General features: G+C 38.4%; 1 long non-coding RNA gene across 1 annotated transcript in view; it reads right to left on the bottom strand.

Moving 5' to 3' along the window:
- Positions 1-14,040, bottom strand: part of LOC136835629 (uncharacterized) — a 22,640-nt gene extending 8,600 nt beyond the window's left edge. Inside the window, exon 1 of the long non-coding RNA XR_010852215.1 lies at positions 13,914-14,040. This is a non-coding gene — a long non-coding RNA (uncharacterized lncRNA). The remainder of the gene's footprint in view (positions 1-13,913) is intronic.
- Positions 14,041-17,895: the final 3,855 nt, after the last annotated feature.

Below are 17,895 nucleotides of genomic sequence, written 5' to 3' on the forward strand. Positions count from 1 at the left end.
ACCTTCTTCATTCCGAAGGTACACTTGTCGAATCTGACGACCAAACCGTTCTCCTGGAGGCATTTCACCACAGCCCGGACATGACCCAGATGCTCCTCCGGGGACCTGGAGAAGATCAGGATGTCGTCCACATAGCAGAAAGGTAGGTCGCCCAAGATGCTGTCCATCAGGCATTGGAATGTGGCCCCAGTGTTCCTGAGTAGGAGAAGGTATACGTCCCAAATGGCATTATGATGGCTGTCTTCGGGACGTTGTCGGGGTGTACTGGTACTTGAAAATAGGGCTTGAGCAAATCCATTTTTGTGAATATCTTGGCCCCGTGCAGGATGCCTGTTAGGTCCTGCATGTTTGGCAGGGGATTGTGGTCCGATGTTGTCATTAGGTTCAGCCGGCAATAGTCACCACAGGGCCTCCAGGAACCGTCTGGTTTCTTCGCCATGTGAAGGGGAGACGCCCATGGACTCTACGCCTTTCTGCAGACATCCATCCTTTCCATCTCGGCGAACACTCGTTTAGCATCTTGGAGTTTCTTCTGTGGCAGGCTGCAGAACCTGGCATGTGTCGGCAGGCCTGTGGTGGTGATGTGGTGATGGATGCTGTGCTTGGCCTGGGTACCTGGCACCCGACGCAGTTCTGGCTTGAAGACATCTGGGAATTCAGGGAGGAAGGCGTTGTATTTGTTAGATGAAATGAAGCATACGGCAGGCATTCCCAGTCCGGCGGAGAGTGGTCGGGAGCGGTAGGTTCTGGTATCCAGCAGGCGTTTTCAGCCAACATCTACTAGCAGTCCGTGATGTGCGAGGAAATCAGCGCCCAGTAAAGGAAACTTGACATCCGCGATGATGAAGGGTCATTCATATTTATGGCCCAGGATGGATATTCTGTGGGTCCGAGTTCTGTAGCAGCAGATGGGCTTCCATTTGCGGCCACTAGTGCAGCTGTGGCGCCGGACGTCTGGTCTCAGTCCTCCCTAGATGGCAGAAATACCGACTGCATAGCCCTGGTGTCTACCAGCATCCGTCGTCTTGATATGGCGTCGTGGATGAAGAAACCTACTGGCTGGGGTTCCTTAAGGTTTACGGCTACTGCTGTTATGGGTGGCCACCTTTCTCGTTATTTGTGAAAGAACAGGGCGATCTGCAATTTCTGGCGTTACTTCCAAACCTCCGATGGAAGTAACACCAGGCTGGATTTGTCCTCGTCTTCTGCTGCTGCGGTGGCACCTTCTTCTTGTATACTACGTTCGTGTCCCCCACTTTAGATTCTTCTGCTACCAGGCTGCAGGTGTTGCAGCGTGTTTGGAGGCCTTGGTGGCCTCGTGGAGTTTGTGTGCGATGTTCACCAATTCGTCCGTTGAGAGGGCATCTGCTTCCGTGATTTGTGCCCTCACTTCCTCTGGAAGGCAGCGCAGGAATATTTCCCATGACAAGCTGATCTCTCCTCTGTCCGTCTGAGTCGACACCCGGCAGCATCAGGAGACCTCGTAGTTCGTCCCAGGCATCACTGGGTGATGCATCCCCCAGGGGCTGGGTCATCAGGTCGAGGGCGCGTTGGGCTCTCTCTGGGATGGGTATGGAGTGTGTCGATGAGTTTTCTCATAGGTCTCTGCACTTGACTTTGCCCGGCTGCGAGTCCAACCATGAGGTGATTTTGTTGAAGACCTCCTCCGGCAGCGTTGTCATGGTGACGTCCACTTTGGTTCCTCGTCTGTGACTTTTGCTACCCGGAAGTGGACGTCTGCCCGCAGGAACCAGGATGTCGTATTTTGCCGAGAGAATGGTGGGCGTTTTATCGCCTGGCTTATTGCTGCCATCGAAGGCGAGAGGGGGATGCAGAGGATCTGTGTGTCCTCGGAACGACTTTCTACCTTAGTGTCTGACATTTTTCCTCAAACCAAAACGCGAAATAAGCGCCGTATTTAGTCCGTTAATGGTGTTTGGGACTCGTCAGAAGTCAAAACTATACGCCGTGTGATTCCGTTAATGACTTCTTACGGTCGACGTGAATCGCAAATGGCAGGGCCAAACCGTTCGAGGACGCCAGAACGTACCTGAAGGAGGTTCGCCGTAATTAGTTCGTTAGTGGCAAGGGTGTTCTTCGAGGAAGGAGCTTTCAGAGGCCTAGACTTTGTCGCCATATGGTTCCATTAAAGGCTCTCGGAAGGTAAAGCAGCCATAGTGAGTCCCTTAATGGGGAAGCCAAAACCGCTGTGTTTACCGTCGCTCCTCAGGTCACCAGTTGTGAGGTCAAAGAGACAGACCTGGGTACTGACTAATTTATTTACCTGGGCAAAGGTATACATAGCAGCGTGCGGATGGAAACGAAGTGCCCGACCTTCGATTGCTGTGACCCGTATGCTGAGTGAGAGCAATTTGTGTTAACAGTCAATCAAATAGCAATAATAAGAGACAATGTACATACAGTGATAAAATGTATACTGGCGAAAAGGCCAGGAAATTCTACATACAAATAAATACATGAGATTCTTGCTGCGTTGATAGATGCGATCCATGATCGTGATTAATGGGAAAAGAAGACGTCTGTCGCCTTTACAATGGCTTTAACCTTCTCAAATGATTCTTGGCATTCTGGAGTCCAAACAAACTTTGTTTTCGGGCTGGTTAAGTCAGTTAAGGGAGCTACTACGTCTGAGAAATTTAGATAGAATCAGCGATAAAATCCAGCCATGCCCAAAGATCTTTGTAACTGTTTCCTAGTAGTAGAGTGGGTAGCCTTAAAGATACTTTCTACATTAGCGAGAAGGCCTTTTCCAACTTCAATCCCAGATACTGAACAGTTGCCTTTCCAAACTCACTTTTTTGGAAAGGTAGTTTCTTGAACACTTTCCTTAAAATATTCATATGTTCTTCCCACGTATTAGAATGAATCACAATGTCATCAAGGTATACACCCACTCCTTCTATTGATCCTATCAGTTGATCCATCACTCGGAATGTTGCAGGTGCATTCATCAGACCAAACGGCAAAACAGTGTATTGATACAGTCCAAAAGGACTAATGAAAGCTGACAGCAATTTAGCACTTTCATCTAAGGGAATTTGATAATATCCTTTCAACAAGTCTATCTTGGAAACAAACTTGGTTTGCCCAATATTATCAAGTAATTGATCTATAAGAGGCAAGGGATAATTGTCAGCCACACTGATGGAATTCAGTTTCCTATAATCAGTACACATCCTACATGAGCCATCTGGTTTCTTCACTAACACACAAGGAGAACTATAATGACTTGAACTGGGTTCTGCTAATCCATGCTGCGATAAATACTCAACTTCTTTCTTCAAAACATCTCTGTGAAAAGGTTATAAGCGATATGCTCTCTGTTTAAAAGGTTTTCCATCTTCTCTGGTCTTTCTCTCATGGTTTGTCAGATCGGTATGCGTAGGTACATCTGCAAAAATTTCAGGGGCTTTTCCTGTCTTATTTCAATTCTCTTTTCTTGTATTATCCTGATATCCTCATATATTCTTAGTTTGATTTCACTTTTAATTCGGGGTTTCTTATGCCTCCTAGTTCACATTCTACATACTATAATTTTGACAGATTTTGCCTGTTCTTGTCCATCCATAATCCTCTATATTCTTTTTTTTATTTGGTTTTCCTTAATCATTGTTGTATCCTCTGATATTAGTATGCCATGTTATAGTATGTCATGTGTTCCTCGGTAGTGTGCTTTTGGGTGGGTTGGAAAATTCTTCTTAATATCCTACTTTGCATCGTTTCTATCTCCTTCTGTTTTGTATTGTCAGCCTCATTCCCGGCGCGGCTTTCCTTAACCTTTCCTTCATCCCATTATGTAATTACTTCCTGGGGTACATATTTTAATTTTCCTTTCCTTTGGATTCACTCACCGAACGGTCACCTCTTAAATAAAAGGTTCAACCTCATGGGTACTTGTACTTAAACTATTTTTTATCTTCCATTCTTTACTTCTTCTCTTTCCCGTTGTGTTTTTCTGGAAGTCTTATTACTACTAATTTACTAATAACTGGTAACACTTTTAGTCTTCTGTAAATGAAAACTATTATGTCGGCTTTGTCTGTCCGTCCGCACTTTTTTGTGTCCGGACTTTTTCTGTCCGCCCTCAGATCTTACAAACTACTGAGGCTAGAGGGCTGCAAGTTGATCATCTACCCTCCAATCATCAAACATATCAAATTGCAGCCCTCTAGCCTCGGTAGTTTATATTTTATTTAAGGTTAAAGTTTGCCATAATTGTGTTTCTGGCAACGATATAGAATAGACCCCCACCGGCCCGTGGTTAAAGTTTCATGGGCAGCGGCTCATACAGCATTATATACCGAGACCACCGAAAGATAGATCTATTTTCGGTGGCCTTGACTACACGCTGTGGCGGCGGTACATAAAAACTCGACTGCGCCGAAGAAACTTCGGCTCATTTTTTACTAGTTTATTCTCGTCCCCACTGTCAGAAAGACGCTCTGCAGGGCCACACATCAAAAGGCAATTCATTCCTGCTTATTATGTAAACATCGCTAATCTTGCTTTCTCTGGTGTAAGCAATCACTAAGTACGAGTGTTTATCAGGATATGCAGAGCATATAGTCTTAGCTTCTCTGAATCTCACTATTTTGCCGATTTCTTTTGTACTATCTTTTAGAAGGCTTGTCAAAACATTTCTTTTTATCCCAAATCCACGCGTTTCGCTGAACACCCCAACAAGAAAAAAACACCAAAATTACCATCTTTTGACCAATGTGATATTGGATTCGTGTTGTCAAGAAATTAATATATCTATTTACATACACAGAATAAATATATATACATATATATATACATATATATATATATATATATATATATATATATATATATATATATATATATATATACATATACATTATATGAATGACATAGAAATAAACTTTTCACTTAATACATTTGGAATTATGTAACTGACAATTAATTGAGAGAATAAACAAATACAGTATGATTTGAATGAATAGAAATAAACTTTTCTTAATACATTTGGAATTATGAAGAGAATTAAGAGAGAGAGAGACCTCAGAGAGAGAGAGATTTGAGAAGAGTTTGACTGATAGCTAGGGAATATTCATAAAAAATCAGGCATCTGCCCCCTTTGCACATATCTTTAGGCCTATCACTATTTGACCATTACTATTTCATCGCCATTATCATCACTTCCTCTCACATTACTAACAGGCTAAAATAACTTAACACCTCTTGAAACATACTAGAAGTCAGTGTGGATCATTTTTTAAATCTATAACTTATTAAGGACCATTGAATCTTTAATAAATCTCAGCAAAGAAAATAATATTGCATGTTAACTGCGCAACAATCACGAGACCAAATATGGTATCACTAAACAATACAAGTGGCAAAAAACCATTAACTGGTTATTCTGACTTATACCTGCTTAGGTAATTCTTTGTGGGTCCTAAGTTTTAATCTGCTTCTTGATGCATCTCAGGCATTCAGTGACGTCAAGTAGCTGTTTCTTTCGAAGGGAATACTTGGTTTTGCATGAATCCAATGACACGTGAAAGACTGCTGAAGTTTCGAAAATTTCACTCCTTTGATAGCCTACGCCAAGGTCTATTACCTTGGCCTACGCACTCCTTTAGTTTATAAACAACCATTCGCTGTCGGCAATCTTCTTCCGCACCAAATAAGAGCAGCGATGTAACCTTAACTGTACGAAAGCACAAGGGACATTAACTGACGAAGGTCGTGAGTGTTGTCTGACGTACAATGACATACTGCAATGTACGATATTTTGACCATCTACCCACCCACCATTGGAATATCTACGATACCATTTTAAATATCTTCCGTTATTGTTTACGTATTTCAACAAACAATTGTTTTGTAATGACGTTTTTAGATTCCTTCATGCGATTTTTATCGTAGGATGCATGCACATCTCTAAATGTTGACTGCCATTTCCCCCTCGGCAACTAGCCTTAATTAACGTATAGGCCTGTAGACCTACTTCCAGTCTTAACCAGTCATATGTGGGGTTTTATTTATGCTCTTAAAAAGACAGAAGCTTCCATATAAGTCTTATGGTTCATTCAGTTATCCAAAATGCTGTGCAACATATAAACCAAACTTAAGAGACAAAATGTTACAGATACCTAAATCACAATACCACTGTTATACAGATGTAGGAAGGCTATTGGTTTCTGGCATCTTCGTTCAGTTTCTTTGCATTTGTTGAACACTAATTAACTCATGCCAGAGTTTCTCACGATTAGAAATGAAGTGAGCATGCACTTTTGGTGTTAATTCTATCACTTCTATTTATGGTTACGCGTTTTCTACGAAAGTCGATAGAAGCCAACAGTCTCACCCAAGGTCTAGAGACTCTAGACCCTAGTCTAACTCACAGCATTGTTCTTTTGAGAGTGAGTGCAACCATAAATAACACCCATCACCATAGCAGTAAACATAAAACATATGATGGCAATAAGTGCACAGTATATAAAGAATATGTGCCAAAGGTGAAAAATAATACGGATCATGACTTTGACTAATAATCTTCTATGCAATTTAATAAGAAGAAAGCAAATTAAAAAAAAAAGAACTAAAAGACTCTATCCTGCTGGAGCTACGATACTGACGAGAAAACACTGAAAGACAATTATAAAATATAATTAGCACCTTATTGTGAAAAAGTACAAGGGCCCGCCAGAGAGGGAATTATCCCTGTGGAGGGCTGTACATCAACCCAAACAAAGTGAAACAAAACCCACACAAATAAAAAAATATAAGCGACACGACAAAATTTCATAAAATAGAGTTTGTACCTACATGGCAATTTCTATTCTCCCTGTGCTCTCCAAAGTTGCTGAAAAACTTATTTTTAAGCCACTATATAAAGTATGTGGAATCTAAAGGATTGTTATCCGATAGTCAATATGCAAGCAGGAAGCAGTTAGGTACCCGCGATGCTCTTTTAGACTTGAAATGCCATTTGCATGGGAACCTTGATAAGGGTTTTGAGTGCAGATCAAATAGATTCGCAGGGCTTTCGATTTAATGAATCAAGGCACCAAACAAAGTGAATGTTTTGGGATTAAACACACACAAGTAAGCAGCAGCAAAAAAAATATAACCAAAAACCTATTGTGTCAGGAGTTCCACAGGGAGTGTTCTTGGTCCACTGTTGTTTTTAGTGCATACAAGTGGTATGGTTGTTGGCGTGGAAAACAACAAAATTCTCATAAAATAAAGAGTTTCAGGGAATGGTAGTCGGTGGGGTATGAGGCTGAACTCCAGCTGATTAGCAGATCTTCAGATATCACAGCCCATCCTCCCCTTCAGGTGGATGGAACTTTGCTGAAAGTCTGAAGCTTTATGTTTTTTAACTTTTGACTCACATCAAACTTTTTGAGAACATCTAATGAAATCAGCAAATGCCGCACGAAAGTCGTAAGGCCTCATATGTTTATAGCAGTGATAAAATCATTGCAACCTGAATCTAAATTTATTTCTGGCGATAAAAATTTGTTATCCGATAGTCACTAGCCACGTAAAATAATCTAAAAAAAGCCAGCTCAAGTTCTAAGATATACTTAACTTTTATCGTTTTCCCAGAGATTATTCTCAGATGTCAGTATCATTCGACGGAATTCACTTTTTCCTTGTATTTGAGATCTTTATTCACAGGTTCCTTTATTTACAAGAGCAACCAGATGCACCAATTCAACATAATGTTATATTTGTTGGACTGAATAACGAACTTGTAGTTGGAAAAATGAGCTAATACATTGTATTTTGCATTTGTATCTGTTTATTAATTTATTTTGTATGTGTGTAAAGCAGGAGAACTTACATCTCACTTGAGGGGGTATACAGTTTAAACAAAAAGAATCCACAACACATTTATCATTATTCCCCTTGAGTATAGGTTATACGTTTTCTTGTATTTCCATTACAGGATATACAGTTTCATTTTCTGCAGGATATAGTTTCTGGATCAAGGATGTTTAGGGGGATTAGAGTACTTAGTTGCAGGGCGCTACGCCACGGAACAGCGCGTCGTCTCAGAATCTGAAAATCCTTACCTTGGAAGTGTAAGTCTTTATGCTCCTAGTAGCCTTTGTTGTAAACATAACTTTTAGGCCACTGTCTATTTAGAAGAGCCCATTATTTTTTAGCAAAATGTTCATTTTCGGACATACCTTTGAATGGAATGGAATGTAGAATTTCGGCCAAAGGCCAAGCGCTGGGACCTATGAGGTCATTCAACGCTGAAAGCGAAGCCGAGAGTAAAAAGATTTGAAAGGTGCAACAGGAGGAGTAACTCGCAGTTGCACTATGAAGCAACCGTCAGGAGGGAATGGATAGCAAGATGAAAGAAAGAAAATATGAACGGAGGAGGTACAGTAAAAGGAATGAAGGGGGTTGCAGCTAGAGGCCGAAGGAACGCTGTAAAAAACCTAAGTAATGACTACAGTGCACCGCGTGAGATGCACTGACGGCACGATCCCCCTACGGAGGACATATTTTTTAATTTAATACGCCACCAAAAATTTAGATACCTTTTGTTTAAGGGAATAATGAACAATGTTGGAGGATAATTCAACAATGACTCTGGAGTAGAGAAATGTAAATTGTCAAGTGTGCTGTAGTAATATCATCTCTATACTAATTCCCAGTGTTACTGTCCTTACTACTCAAACACTAAATACATTGATATTACAATCAGCAAGTCAGCGTAATACAACGGTCTTTTGTTTTGAAAAGAAAAAAAAATACATTACCGTTCGTAGAGCACAGACACACAAACTAAGACAACATGGCGTTCTTGGGTGTTGTTACCAGTGAATGTTAAGTAAACATATGCAATATCTGAGAAGAGTTATTTTGGAATGTTCACATTATTGACAATAAATCACCGGGAAGAGAGCGAGCTAGCATTTCTTACAATTCTAGGGAAAGAAAAATATATCTAATTAGAAAAATATATTTATTAAGTATTAAAGGTCATAATTACATAATATTTACACAATACGTGCGGTCTTCACCAGCATAGCATTACCTATGTTAAGTAATGTGTAGTTCATTTACAATACGAACTTTCCTTTTTATTAAGGATGCTCCCAGTCCTTGCACTGCAAGCAAACAGCCACACGCGCGTACGTTAACGATCGCAGGTACGTCAAGGGTTACTACAGACAAGGTCTATAGGACCAGGATTAATAGACTATATTTATCCTGTATAGAACTACAACGAAGCTGCTATGATAAAAGCGATTATCAACAGAGTACCTGTGTCAGTTTCTTTCCAAGTCAACAGCGACTTTCCTTCATACAGCGGTGGGATTTATCATCATACAGGATTTTTTAACGAATTCGATCCCTTTGAGGTTAGGCCAAAGGATTACGTTTACGTTCATTGCTCAATGGGAGATGTGATTAGGTTCTTTGGTTATGAAATGGTTTTATCAGCAGTGAGAAGAAAACTGAAGCTTCCTTGTGCTTTAGTTTGTTTAAAAGTTAATTATAAATGCACAGCTCAATGTATGTTTTACATATAATTTGCCCGTCATTTTGACAGACATGGGTGGTTAACGATTGCTATTTAATTTAAAAAGACATTGACTTCGTTTTAGTGGATTACAATCCTGCATAAAAAGTTATAAAAAACCCTTTATTTATTTAGCCTTTCTTCGTAAAATTTCAAGTAGGTGCATTTCTTTAAAAGTTACCATAGGTTTTGTGTTACATTTCATAATAAACCACAATCTAGCTACTTTACCTGTAACATCTGTTGGCACACCTAACAGAAAACTGACAAGAATGTTCCTTCCAGATACTTGGTTCTAATGGAATTAAAACCAAGTTTATTTAATGTCCGATATCATGAAGTCTGCCCCGGGTGCATATTTCCCAAGTCTGGAAGAGTATAGGGACAGGGAAAATTAGGACCAATCAAAGAGCGCGGAGCTGATCATGACGTCACAAGCCACGCCTTTTAGCTCCTCGGTCCCATATCCATTACCGCCAGTCACGATGCCGAAGAAAAACTTCACAAATTCACAGTTTATGGCTTGTATCACTTATACAGTACATTTTAGTGAGATGCATCTAAACATAATGCAACACTAATTTAACAACAATATATTCTTCAAATGTTGCATTATTGGCTTCTCCTTTTTGGTAATAATGGTCAGTGCCTGTTAACTCCTGCTCGCGAAGTCGATATTTACTGCATAAATAATATTTCCATCGCGAGTTTCTAAATTATATACTTGAATATGCATGTTCAATTCCATTTATAAAGAGTTGCGATAACTCATGGGATGAATCAAACAATATAAAAGACGGTAAAAATGATGGTATCTGACCTGTTGTAGGGGAAAATAGGGATAGGGAGTGGGCTTACGCTACGGATTTCTATAGACATATGCTATTTCGTAGTAATGCACATTACTGTGCATTGTATAAAAGCAACATACTGGTCATTACTAGGTCATGAACAGGAATCAGACTGATATAGTCCCCACTATTTACAGGGACACAGTATCAGCTTCATTCATTAAATTATTTCAAGAGCTAATGTGCCTTTAAGGAAACCTACGGTATTATTGTATTGATGATCTAAGTTAGCCTACTGTAACCAAATATAGTTACTTGACAAACTCATCCTGTCAGTAGCTAATCTGAACAAGGTTGTTTTTCAAGGTGTACTTGATAAGCTGTAGTAACAAATTGCCTTTTTGAAGTGGATTCCGTTTTGATAACCTTCTATATGTCCTTACCTGATTGGTGCTTGTCATTCATTGTGCACAAATATATAAAAAGCTTTCTATTGAATATTTTCTGCTTCTGATTTTTACTTTTCATACATTGTGTACAAATAACTAAAAAGTTATAATATAATTTAGTACTGAATATTTTTAGCAAGCCCTTACGTGATTTTTACTTAAAATTCATTGTGTACAAAGAAAACACTGATTATTTAATCTATATTTAATATTTTTAGCAAACCGCTCGTACTTGTCATTCATTGTGTACAAAGAATTAAAATGAGTATCTCATTAGTATTTAATATTTTTAGCAATTGTAGGAGTACAGAATACCTATTTATGGAGTTACAGTAGACTTTTTACTGAGCTGAACTAGAGCAGAATTGATGCATAAATTTATTAGAACTGCAATATGCTTTAAAATAAATATGGATGACACTTTTTTCCAAACTCTCTTTCGGCAGAAAATTTTATACAAATATTCAACATGTATTAATTAAAGCCAGGGATAACGGTAGTATATGAGTATACCACTATTTTCATACAAGCTCACACTCAATAGCCAAATGTACGCCTTAAATTAAGTGCATAAATTTGTCGTCAACACTGTATCCTCCACATTTCATTTAAGCGTAAGGCAGTTATTATTTTAGTACTGTACATAATACCTTTTTAAAGCCTGAAACAACAGGCAGTAACGCCTGAAAACGTTCCATCCTCGAGTGAGCTAGTGGTAAACGTTAAGACTAGCAAAATCCCTATACACACACACACACACACACACACACACACACACACACACATATATATATATATATATATATATATATATATATATATATATATATATATATATATATATATATATATGATGAGAGTTCATTTTTGACAGGTGTGGTTACAATGAGATAAATGAGAACTCAGTACTGGAACATGAGTTTATTCTAACGTTTCGACCGCAGAGGTCTTCTTCAGTAGCAAGTATAGGCTATATACAAAATCATATTCCCGAGGGCTGCGCTAATGTTTTAATCTCCTTACCTTACCCGACACTTGCAGCCCTGAGGAATATGATTTTGTAAATATACTTGCTATAACCTGCACTTTGTCCAGTTCCCTGGAGACCTCAGCGGTCGAAACGTTGGAATAAACTCATGTTCCAGGACTGAGTTCTCATTTATCTCCATATAAAAAAAAAAAAAATAATATATATATATATATATATATATATATATATATATATATATATATATATATATATATATATATCCTTGGGGTCTAAAATGGACTTAATACTGAGCTGAGACTTAAATTTATACAATAATGAAAAAGCCAAATAAAACATACTGCATTGAAATAATATATCGGTAAATGTTCAGAGTTTGTTCTTTTATATATTTTTAACTTACAAGAAGTACTTTAGGGATGAGACAGAAAGTATATTGCACAGTCCAGCATATAACACTACATCCTGTCAACATTTTAGCAGCAACTTACTTCAGTTGCCCTCTAGCTCAGTGACCACTGCCATGCGACTTAGCATTTGCAACATTTTCTTTCGCCGCCAAGTGGGTACAATTTATAAGAATTAAAACTGCTTATTTTTTCACAAAAAGTTTCTTTCCACTGCTTGAATTCTTCTCTGCACTTGACATTGGTTCTAAGTTTTACACAGTCTTGTTCATATTTAATGTCAACATTTTTAAAGCCGTCACTTTCAAAGTCCAAGATTACTGTAAATTCATCTTGATGGGAGTCGAAGCGCCGCGAAGTTCTTGGCCTCCTGTCTGTAGTCTGTCGTGCTATTACAGGTCATATACCATCATTTTTACACCATCATTTTTACCATCTTGTCTTGTATTATATTGTTTTATTCATCCATGAGTTATTGCAACTCTTTATAAATGGAATTAAACATGCCTTTTCAAGTATATAATTCAGAAACTCGCGATGAAAATATTATTTATGCAGTAAATATCGACTTTGGGAGCAGGAATTTACAAGCACTGACCATTATTACCAAGACGGAGAAGCCAATAACGGATAATATATTTCACGGTGTGTCTCATTTGAAGAATATATTGTTGTTAAATTAGTGTTTCATTATGTTTAGATATATATCACTAAAATGTATAAGTCATACAAGCCATAAACCGTGAATTTGTGAAGTTTTTCTTCGGCACCGTGACTGGCGGTAATGGATATGGGACTGAGGAGCTGAAAGGCGTGGCTTGTGATGACGTCATGATCAGCTCCGCGCGCTTTGATTGGTCCTTATACTCTTCCAGACTTGGGAAATATGCCTCCGGGCAAACCGTTGATTACAAAATCAATCTTCTTTATATATAAACTCCATTTTGTGATCAATCAGATATCAAATAATATAGAGCAGTTATTATAATAAACATAGAATAATATCAGTCAAATCAGTTAACCGTACCAAATTCTAAATCTTCCAAACTGATGGCAAAACTTAATGGTTCCCAAGCATCATTTATTATCACATTTTTTCGTCCCTCAAGGATAACGATCTTGTCTCTGATGACCCCAAAGAAAGTCAGTTAGATGAAAAATATTTGCCACTGAGTTTCATACTGACGTACAAATTTTGTTGTCTAATTTGATCACGTAGTTCCACATCTACGCTTGCATGCAAGTTGGCGTCATGAGTCATTGAGTCAATCAAGATCATAGTGCGCCACGTTCAGGATATATGAGGCATTTCTAAAATTCATAAGATGTGACATCCAATTTCTTGCTTAGCTGCTTACAATTTCATTCAAAAACTCTGACCAAAAAAACTTTATAACTCTAAAAAGAAAAATATGAACGTTAAAACACTTAACAGTGCAGCACCATGTGGTAATAATTGCTCAATGTAACAGTAGGCTATCTGTGACCTTTGCAATCTGAAGTCGCATCTGTTTCACCCCTAACGTGAGATTTATGCTGTATTTCTCAAGTTATAAAGCAGCTTTTTATCCTTGTTATGCACGGAAATTCATAAGAGAAATAAGGGAAAAAAAAAGTTGTTTGACCTAAAAAAAAAATGGCCCATGGCTTCTTGTGTACGCAGGAGTAAGTACTTATTATCCTACTCATACACAGCTAACTGCCACTATTCTTCAAGCCTTTTAATGTTGTACTTACCTTTATATTTTCTTTTAAACTTAGACATGCTGATTTTACCAATCACTTCCGTACTTTCACACAGTTTCTTTCTTTTGAGACTGACCCCACGTATGTAACCATTAAAGTCACATGTGCTGCCTATGCATCGGCACCGCCTGAGCGCCTCAATCCTCGTTTCGATCTTGTTTCTTGTCTCGTGCCGTACAGCCCTTTGCACGCCTGAACAGAAAAAACTCGACCCTCCCAACCTCAACCGTCATGATTGTGCACCAACCACTGACGGAATCTTCGTAACAGTATTTAGCTTACAGCCTTTACGGGCTGCAAAATGCAAGCCCGTGCTGACATAGGGCCATCGTAACAGTATTTAGCTTACAGCCTTTACGGGCTGCAAAATGCACGCCCGTGCTGACATAGGGCCATCTTAATCCAAAGTGAGATTACAGCCTTTGACATAATTTTTTTTAGCGAATCACTGATTACACAGAACCATCAGTCCAGCTTATATTTCCTGTTATATTTTGTTTAGGCTCCCAACCTTACTCCTAGGGTTAGCCCAGCAGATTTATCTAATCATGAGGACAGAAACATACGAATTTTTACACGTAGAGATACAAGCATATTTACATACACTCAAATATAAAATATGCATTACTTGATTTAATAGGCTGGAAATGTTGAATCTGTTTTATGACAATACATAGAATTTAGGCCAGAGGCCAAGAGCTAGGGCATATATGAGGCCATTCAGCGCTAAAAGGGAAATGGAGTATTAAAGGTTTCAAATGTGTAACAGGAGGAAAACCTCCCAGCTGCACTACGAAACAATTGTTAGGAGAGGGTGCAAAGATAGCAGAAAGCATATGAACGGAGGTACAGTAAAAAGAAAGAAAGGGGGTTGCTGCTTAGGCCAAAGGTGAAGATAATACAGTACATTGAGTGAAACAGCATTATGGTTCAGCAGTTAAAGTTTTGTTGATTTTATTGCCTTGTTTACTTTGCTTCATAAATATAAAAGATGAACAATATGCCGCATTGCAGCAACAGATTAAACTACCATAAAAAGTTATTGAAGTGTTGATACTGTTTTGGGGCATTTTTGTCATTGTAAATAAAAAAAAACTAATCTAGTTTTGCCTTAAACAAAACCTTCCTACTGAAAGTACTTTCTTTACCTTTCTAGTATATTTTCACCAGTGAGCCTGTAGTGTGAAATTCCTTATTATGTCATTGGAAAATTTTCCTAATTGTCCTTGACTGCCAACAAAGCACTGGATGGCTGAACTTGTGCTTAAGGTCTTTTGTTGGAACAGATTTAGCTACTCTTGAAAATACAAAAATACAGCACATTGGCCAAAAGGACGAAGCAAATGAAGACTTGATAAATTCACAAAATTATTAAGAGCACCTGTCTCTAGTAAGGCTTCACATTCAGACAAGATGTCCCAGTTTTAGAAGTTAAAAAGGCCTAGATGGGAAGGAAATACTCTACTCCAAATTCTACATCACAGAATTTGCAGGAGACTCTTGACAATACAGTAAGAAGGGATCTGAATGTTCTGAAAATGTGGTAGAGAGCTTCAATTGTAAGGGTGGAGCTAACAGATAATTCTTAAAATAAAAAAAAAATTTATTCACGAGATCAACCTTACATTCATAAAGGTCATTTATATGAATGTATTCACATTTTCTATTGGGAGATTAAATACTCAATGTCACCTAGCAAAAAACCTGTCAAATCATCACACCCAAGAAATTATGCAGACTGGAAGAGAATTGACGATTCCAGCAGTCACAAGCAGATACTGCGGCGGGTCAGGTCCATTAGTGGGCATCTTGCTTCCAGCATTATGCCAAAATGAACATTCAGATGATAAAGAAAAAACCAAGGGGAATTTACAAAGTAGAGAGGGCTGCTTAATCTAGTCTCAAGAGTCAGTTCTCAGTTGAGCTAAGCAGATTACTCAAGTCTTCACTGGGAGGTAATATGTCACCCCTAGTGCAACGAGGATTCAACTGAAAACACAAACGTACATAGAAAATGTTACTAGAATCAGACTCCAGCCACATATTTCCTTATACAAATGGTAAAACTGAGACCGTTATGGTCTCATATTCCAAGACAACTTCCTGGAGAAATAACTGCAATTTGGTCACCATAATTCGAGGGGTGGTCAGAAAAAGAATGACTAAGAAACAAAGGTCTATAATTGTTTCTGCAATGAAGTCAACCATTTTCTAACATTAGGTGTGTCAACTTCAACACAAATAGCAAACAATCATTCATCTCCATCATACGATACCAGTGGCAGAAATCTAGGAATAAGGTTCTTGTTCTAATAAGGATTGTTTTGTTATCTACTAAGTTCAGACTTTCATTGATTAGACAAGGTCATGCAAGGTGTCAATTACAAGTCATATGCTATACACTGAGTATGGTCAATATTTCAGACAAGCCACAGATATTCCAATTCTTATACTGTATTCCATAGACATTTATGTACTGTTATGACAGATATTAGTACCTGATCCAAGTGTTCCGCAGTAATGTACAAGAATGCCTTAAGAGGACAATCAGAAATACCTGCCAGTTTAATGCATGAGTGTGCAAACAATATTTTTTGTCCTTTTTATCTATAATTTGCATTGCCTAGTAGATAGTTTTCTTATCATGGCAAATTTATAAAACTAGCCCACCCATATAACAACCATGTGTTTTTGGAAGTATCAGCTGTTTAACTGTTAAAAAGATTAAGAGCTCAAAGTAAATACAACTGAAGGAGTACATCTAGCTTTAGCACACCACCAGTTGCCTTGAGGGCTGGCCTGGGTTTTTTGTGGGTCTTAAAAAGCAGTCAGCAGGGGAATAAATCTGTCTTTTCCCATAGCTGCAAAAGAAGCTCCCTTAAGAATATTTACAAAAACTGCAAAGGACTCCCTCTTTGGTTTAATCTCTTGATGATTTTAGGATATTAGTCTTCAATTTTCTGATAAATTCTGTGAGTAAAGAATTAGTTCTACAACAACCAAGATACACCTACCATGACCAAGAACTTCCTAAATGAACCCATGACAGAAGTTGATAAGTAGATACCTGAAACAGATTTTGTTAAAACAAACAAATACAGATTACATAAATGCTTGTTATAAAAAGTTGGGGATGCTTTGCAAAGCAAACCTATGCATTAACTGCAAAATAAAGAAGGAAAGCAAGAGCACCAACAGAGTAGCAATGTTGAGAAATCAATACAGATTTTCAGAGGAAGGTGGACATCAGTGAAAGGAACTAAATGAAATGCACTGAACATATAATAAGACTCTGGGAAAGGACATGGGACAAGACACATGATGGTGCAATAAAAATGTTGAATGGACAACTTGTTACATTTGCTCTCAAATTCTGGCTAAGGTAGGCTGCGAAGGTATTACATAGGTCTGTTGGGAAACAAGATGCCCAGAAACTGGAATACAAAAATAAAGACCTTGAAGATGGATATGGTCCTTGCATATAAGGGAAGAAGTAATCATCCAAGCATGGTGGGCTTTAGTTAGCCAGTCCAGATGGAGAAAGGGTAAGTACTGCAATTGGACCAAATGGGCATCAAGCCAGAAAGCACACTACACACTCAAGTGATTAACTCATCCTACGAAATATGTCAAGGAAAAGTAGAAAATCAATACTGAGGGAGGTATATCAATCTCATTCGCAGGATGTAAACCACTTGTTCCCGAGATATAGTATTACAAGCATGAACAACAACAATGTCTGACATAAACAATCACCTCAACTTACAATTAGGAAAGCATTAAGACAATTCAGTTAGCTACATTCCTGAGTTGCACCATATTTAATCATTGGCAATTTTAAAAAACATTAATATTACACGTACTCTTTCCCACAAAGCCATTCAATTTTTGTGGATTTTAAGCAGAGCAAACAAACAGTTCTTTCATTTACCCCATCAGTGAAGAGCATACAAGAGGAAAATGAAAAATTATG

Source organism: Macrobrachium rosenbergii, chromosome 4 (genome assembly GCF_040412425.1).
Source record: "Macrobrachium rosenbergii isolate ZJJX-2024 chromosome 4, ASM4041242v1, whole genome shotgun sequence".
Taxonomy (NCBI): domain Eukaryota; kingdom Metazoa; phylum Arthropoda; class Malacostraca; order Decapoda; family Palaemonidae; genus Macrobrachium; species Macrobrachium rosenbergii.